The sequence below is a fragment of the Stegostoma tigrinum genome, chromosome 10 (genome assembly GCF_030684315.1).
Source record: "Stegostoma tigrinum isolate sSteTig4 chromosome 10, sSteTig4.hap1, whole genome shotgun sequence".
Lineage (NCBI taxonomy): Eukaryota > Metazoa > Chordata > Chondrichthyes > Orectolobiformes > Stegostomatidae > Stegostoma > Stegostoma tigrinum.
Window position 1 is genome coordinate 93,005,065 of NC_081363.1, and position 7,029 is coordinate 93,012,093.

The 7,029-nt window shown below is 44.9% G+C and overlaps 2 non-coding genes across 2 annotated transcripts; both read right to left on the reverse strand.

Annotated features, from left to right (window-relative positions):
* Positions 1-1,775: 1,775 nt before the first annotated feature.
* On the reverse strand, positions 1,776-1,848 carry trnav-cac (transfer RNA valine (anticodon CAC)). The gene has a single exon. It is a non-coding gene; the product is annotated as a tRNA-Val (tRNA).
* A 2,731-nt stretch (positions 1,849-4,579) lies between these two features.
* trnaa-ugc (transfer RNA alanine (anticodon UGC)) lies at positions 4,580-4,652 on the reverse strand. Its single transcript has one exon. It is a non-coding gene; the product is annotated as a tRNA-Ala (tRNA).
* Positions 4,653-7,029: the final 2,377 nt, after the last annotated feature.

A 7,029-nucleotide genomic window follows, 5' to 3' on the forward strand; every position in this document is an offset into this window, starting at 1 on the left:
CTATACCCGCCGTCATCAACCTTCACAGTTATTTCATTCAAGGACACATTCCAAGACTTTCATGGGAAGTGAATGTATAAGAATGTAAAACAAAGGTAAAGTGAACTTCAAATTTAAAATTGTAAATTAAGAAGAAGCCAGAACTGGATTTAGAACGTCATGTTTAGTGCCACAGCTAGAACTCCAGCCCGACAATTGAGAAATCTACCCCTGAAGCCCTAACATCTACATGGCAACTTGTTCCACGTGCCCAGTTGGAAACCTATGTGAAGGAGCATGCTGTCTGATGGACCGACTGTGAGCATCCACCATTGTCTGACCTAAAACTGCAACAGGAGCTGTTCATCCCAGTTGTGAGAGACTTGATACTCAGCGTTGTCAATTCACCACTCTCATCATCATGACGGCAATGTTTAAGCAGCATTTAGACAGACACGTGAGGAAGGTAACAGGAAATACAAAACCATTGGCAGGCAGGGGAGAATCAATTGGATTAGACCCCTTTCAGTATTGGCCCAGGGTCTTCAGCCCAACAAGTACACGTCACCTCTTGGCGCATTCCACGCAGACCCATACCCCGTAACACACACACACCTGAACACTACGGACATTCGAGCATGGCCAATACATCTAGCCTGTACATCTTTGGACTGTGGGAGGAAACTGGATCACGCAGAAGAAACCCGCAAAAACACAGAAAGAATGTGTGAACTCCAAACAGACAGTTGCCCAAGGCTGGAGTTGAACTCACGTCCCTGGCACTGTGGGGTGGCACTGCTAACCACTGAGCCACCATGCTGCTGCAGCTCAGTTCAGTTCAGAATAGCATTAGTCACAGATCTATTTGCACTGTTTTGTGTTTCATGTTATTGTTGACAATTCTCTGCCTGAAACAACACTGAAAGCTGGGAACATGGGAACAGGAAGAGGCATTTCTACCCGACTCTGCTGGCTCGCCATTTCTTAATATCACGGCGGATCTAAAAATTTGAGGATTTTCCCGACCCCATCCTTACAACTCACATTGCGAATTTACACGTTGGCCTTCACGTGGGTGGCTTTCCTATTCTCCTTCCTATTTAGACTTTCGTGCTCTCTTTGAAATAAAGAAAAAAAAGACTGGATGCAAAATCAATTGGTAGCCTGTCGTGTCATTTCCTCAGTTTGAATACCAGCATTTCGTTCACTTGAGAGCACACGTTAATGCTAATGATTCCGCAGGAGCACGAGCCATGAGGTTCGTCTAAGACTGTAAATCCCTTCACAGCTGTTGTTGGCTGAATGAGCCACTATTGTGTCCACAGCTAATAAATGCATACATTTTTCTCTACTCCAAAATGTGACTGAAGGCCTCTGGTGTCGATTCACGCACTTTGAGACATGGCAGAGTCTGACAGAACTGGGACATTCAGAGACTACCTTGAGATGCACTTGACAGAGAGGAATGTGCAGTGCACTATGATGCCAGCAAATCTAGATTTTCCTTGACTTTGAGCTGGAATGCTTTCACACGAAAAGCAAAGCTGATACTCCTGCGCTACAGAAAGGAACAGGGCAGGCTAAATGCAATATTAAGAGGGATGACCGTCTATGCACATTCAAGGCCAGGAAGGAGTGAAATTTAACAAAGATTCATACCGCAATGAATTAGAATGATCCTACTTCCCACAACAAAAGCAGTAATGACCAACTTCATTCAAAGAAAGGTTGGCTGACAAGAACGCTCACTCCATGGCCATCCAGAAACATATCACTGTAAAAGAGGAAAAAAACAGTGTTTCTGCCCGCTTTTGAACCAGGGATCTTTCGCGTGTGAGGCGAACGTGATAACCACTACACTACAGAAACGCATGCACTACCCTGCCCTGCGCCCTGACCTTTCTACAGCATTGAAATTCGCAGCTGTTCAACGCTTCACATAGAACATAGAAAAGTACAGCACAGTACAGGCCCCTTGGCCCACGATATTGTGCCGTGGATTAACCATAATCCAAAAATAAAATAGCCTAATCTACATTTCCCTCAATTCACTGCTGTCCATGTGCATATCCAGCAGTCGCTTAATGTCACTAATGACTCTGCTTCTACGACTACCACTGGTAAACTATTCCATGCGCGCACCGCAGTTTCAAATCGATTGAAGTAGTCCAGCATTATTGGCACCATTGACAAATAAAAGATATCGTGTAAACTTGCACAGAAAATATTCAAGTGGACGTTGCCAGGGGTGCAGGTTTCGGACTGTACGGTGAGGCTGAATAGGCTGGAGCAGTTTTCCCTGGGGCATCGGAGGCTGAAGGTCGACCTGACGGAAGTTTATAAGAGCCTCAAGGATATGGCCAGTATGAGTAGTCAAGGAATTCATCCCATGGTGGGCGAGTCCAAAACTGGAGGGTAAATAATTAAGGTGAGGGGTAGAAATTTTAAAGCGACCTGAAGGCCTTTTTTCATGCAGAAGGTGGTGCAAGTATGCATTGAACTGCCAGACGAAGTGGTGGAGCCTCCTAAAATTACAACATTTCCAGGGCATCCAAATGCATGTGTGAATCGGGAGGGTTTAGAGGATATGGACCAAATGCTGTCAAATGGATCTGCGTTAATTTACGACATCTGGTCAACATTGGCGAGGTAGGCCAAAGGTTGTGCGTCTGTTCTCTACATTTCCACGATCAAATTGATAATCATTGGCATAATGGAATTGAGGAGCAGATGCTCTGTGCCCTCTGCCATCGCCCTTTGACTATTAACAAAACACAGTTTCACTGTTGTTCGCAAATGTAACACAGCTCATGCCTACCCTGCTCCAGTAGAACAGCCAAACAACAGAACAGGCTACCAAGAGAAATGGCAAAGGCGGTATTCAAACTCACGCCACCAAGGAGACTGGCACCTGAAACCACTTGGAACACAACCACGCATGCGTATGCTGCAGACATGATACTTTCTGATGTTGCTACTGCAAAACAACAAAAGTGAAGGCACAGGGAAAGGCAGCAATGATCCCTGTCTTCTTCGTCCCTTTTCTTAGCTGCTCGGCAGTGCCCAACCAGCAAATTATTTTCCCACCAGATGCGGACAGCAGTTTGATCAAATCAAAAATCAACGGAAAGCTGAGCATATCTTGGAAGACTCTGTTAGGCTACAAGTGTAATGTGCCTGGGAGAAAGTACATTCGATTATGCTTGGATAAAGAAAACATGAACTGCGCGGCATTTCTGCAATTTAGATTTTCACTCTGGCAAATGATTTTAACCTTTGATCGAAAGAGAACATTTTTTGCGTTAACATGTATCATGAAAAGCTTCCGAATACCGGGGAAACGCACCAAGCTGAGCTGATGGTGCACCAGATCATATTGTGCAGCGTCCTTAGACTCACGGCGATGGCTTTGCAGTGTAGGTGGCTCAAAGATAACCCACTCATGGAAAAACCAAGCTAGCATTAGAATTCGAGAAACACAAATCACATTGGGATGCTGTTCGAACCTTGGTGCAACTACGAGCTGCCATCTTCCTTGCCTTTCTCCTTACCCCAAAGTTTTTCTACACAGTTTTCCATTCCTGGACATGAACAAATCTCAGGTGGCAGCCAGCTGATTTGGAAACCAGCGTAGGAGATGATGAAAAGCCAATCAAGTTTATGAAATTCCACGGTGCTTATTCAGAGATGCACAAAAACTGTTTCTGAATACATTTCTGTACGTATAAGGCGATCAGAGATGTCAAAGAGATGCTCACAGCACGCAATTCCTTTTTGGCTCAAGAAGCCAAAAGCTCTCGTACCTGAGTCACCATCACTTCTTATCCTGCTGACCGAATAAATTGCATATTGCTTCACTTGAGTTTCATGTGGCTCGCTTTCCTTTCTCTCCTTGATTAGACTTGCTTAATCTCTTTGATATAAAGACAGAAAAGAATGGATGCAGTATCAATTGGTAGCCTGCCATTTCATTTTCTCGGTTTCAATGCCAGTGCGTCTTTGACTTGAGAGCACACGTTAATGTTAGTGATTCTGCGACAGCACGCGCCATGAGGCTCGTCTGAGCCTGTCATTCCCTTCACTCCTGTTGTAGACTAATGAGCCGCTACTGAGTCCACCGCTAAAAATGCAAACATGTTTCTCTACTCCAAATCGTGACTGAAGGCTTCTGGTTTCGATTCACGCATATCGAGACATGACAGAATCTGACAGAACTGGAACATTCAGAGACTACCTTGAGATGCATTTGACAGAGAGGAACGTGCAGTGCACTGCGACACCGACAAATCAAGCTTTTCCTTGACTTTGAGCTGGGATGCTTTTGCACAAAAAGCAAAGGCAAAACTACTCGGCTGCAGAAAGGATGAGCGCTGGCTAAATGCACTCTTAATGAGATGACTATCTCTGCACATTCAGGACCAGGAAGGAGAAAAATTTCACAAAGATTCATTTTGAAATGAAATAGAATGATCCTCCTTTCCACAACAAAAGCAGATGTGGGCGAATTCATTCAAAGAAAGGTTGGCTGACAAGAAGAACAAACGAGAAACCTCACTCCATGTCCGTCCAGCAACCTATCGCTGTAAAAGAGAGGCACCATTGTTTCTGCCCGGTTTCGAACCAGGGACTTTTCACGTGCAAGGCGAATGTGATAACGACTACACTACAGAAACACACCCATTACCCTGCCCTGTGCACTGACCGTTCTACCGCATTGAAATTCACAGCTGTTCAAAGCTTCACCTCTCATTTTGAAATAGATTGAAATAGTCCAGAGTTATTGGCACTATTGAAAAATAAAAGATATCATGTATGCCTGCCCAGAAAATATTAACATGGATGTTGCCAGGGGTGCAGGTTTCGGACTGTATGGGGAGGCTGAATAGGCCGGGGCAATTTTCCCTGAAGCGTCGGTGGCTGAGGGACGACCTGAACGCATGTTTATATAATCATCTGGGATATGGATAGGGTGAAGAGTCAAGGTCTTTATCACACGGTTTGCGAGCCAAAGCTGGAGGGTGTATAATTTAAGTGAGGGGCAGAAGTTTAAAAGAAAACTGAGGGGCATTGCTTTTGCCCAGAATGTGGTGCAAGTATGCATTCAACTGCCAGACGAAGTGGTGGAGCCTAGTAAAATTAGAACATTTTCAAGGCATCCGGATGTGTGTATGGATCGGGAGGGTTTGGAGGGATTATGGGCCAAATGTTGTCAAACGGGACTGCAGTAATTTAGGATATCTGGTCGACATTGGTGAGGTAGACCGAAGGTTGAGTGTCCGTTCTCTCCACTTCCATGATGAAATTGATAACCACTGGCACAATGTAAATTAGGAGCTGATGGTCTGTGCACTCCTGCATCGTACGGTGATTGGAAACAGAACGTTTTGTTCTCTTGCTTTCAACTGATCGTAGTTCATCCCAACCCAGCTGTAGCATAACAGACAAACAAAACGACAGGGTACCAGCATAATAGCAGCGGTGAGATGCAAACGCACTCCCCTGAGGACACTGGAACCTGAACCCAGCCCCTTAGCCCTCTCAGCCACGCTACCACTCACATGACAAGCTCAAATATAATGCTTTCTGATGCTGTTACTGCAAAACAACAAAAGCGAAGGGACAGGGAGAGGCTTCAAGGATCGTTGTCTTGTTCATCTATTTTCTTAGCTGCTGGGCAGTGCCCAGCTAAAACATTACTTTCCCACCAGATGCTAACAGCCGTTCAATCAAATCAAAATCAACAGAAAACTGAGCACATCTTGTGAAACTCGGTAAGGCACCAAATGTAATGTGCCTGGGAGAAAGTGTATACAGTTATGCTTGGATAAAGAAAACATGAACTGCACAGCATTTCTGCAATTTAGATTTTCAGTCTCGTGAATGATTTCGCCCTTTGCTCGAAACAGAACAACTTTCACGTTAACATGTAGCCTCAAAAAAAACTGGACTACCAGGAAAACTCACTAAGCTGAACATATCATACAGCAGTTCATACCGTCCAGCACACTTGGCCTTACCGCACCAGTTTCACTGTGTAAATGGCTGAAAGATAAACCTCTGTTTGAAAAACTGAGCTACCGTTACAATTCAAGAACGACAAATCACATTGGGAGGCCGTTCGACCCTCGGTGCAACTACGAGCTGCCATCTTCCTTGCCTTTCTCCTTACCCCAACGTTTCTCTGTGCAGCTTTCCAATCCTGGACATGAGGAAAGTTCAGGTGGCAGCCAGCTGATTTGAAAACCGGCGTGGGAAACGAGGAACAGCAACTTAGTAAAACTTACAAAATTCCACGGTGCTTATTTAGAGATGCACCAAAGGCAGTTTCTGTACACATTTCTGAATGCAAAAGGCGGACAGAGATGTCAAAGCGATCCTAACAGCATGTGATTGGTTTTTGTTCTGGACGAGAAAAGCTCTCGCGTCTGAGTCACTATCACTTCACATCGTGCTTGACTGATTAGGATAGTGTTAGGGTTAGAGTAGGTGTTCATGTACTCTTGTTAGTTTCTTTCCTGTTTGTCCGATGTAATGTTTCTTTCAGACTCTGCAGGGGATTTTGTAGATGAGATTGGTCCTGTCCATGGTGGGGATTGGGTCTTTAGTTCGGGTGAGCACTTGTCGTAGTGTTGATGTGGGTTTGTGACCACTCTGATGCCCAGCGTTCTCAGAAATCTTTGGGTGAGTTCTGACGTGTTCCTGACTTAGGGTAGTGTGATGTGTGTATCGGAGTGTGTACAATCTTTCTGATACTGTTCGAGTGGACATCTCCTGACCGAGTTCTTTGGATATCCATTATCCTTGAACAACTGGCTAAAAAAAAAAAACACGACCAATACTCAGTCATATCAATCTACTTGGAGAAGTAGAACCACGACTTCGACTGGGATAAGATCCTGGAACAGGCTAGGCAGAGACAAGCACGAGAATCCCTGGAAGCATGGCACTCCACGAAGCATGCTATTATTAACACATTGAACTCGATCCCTTGTAGATTCCACCAAGTAGGAAACCTGGAAGTCAGTCAATCCATTGCAAAGGACCCCAGAG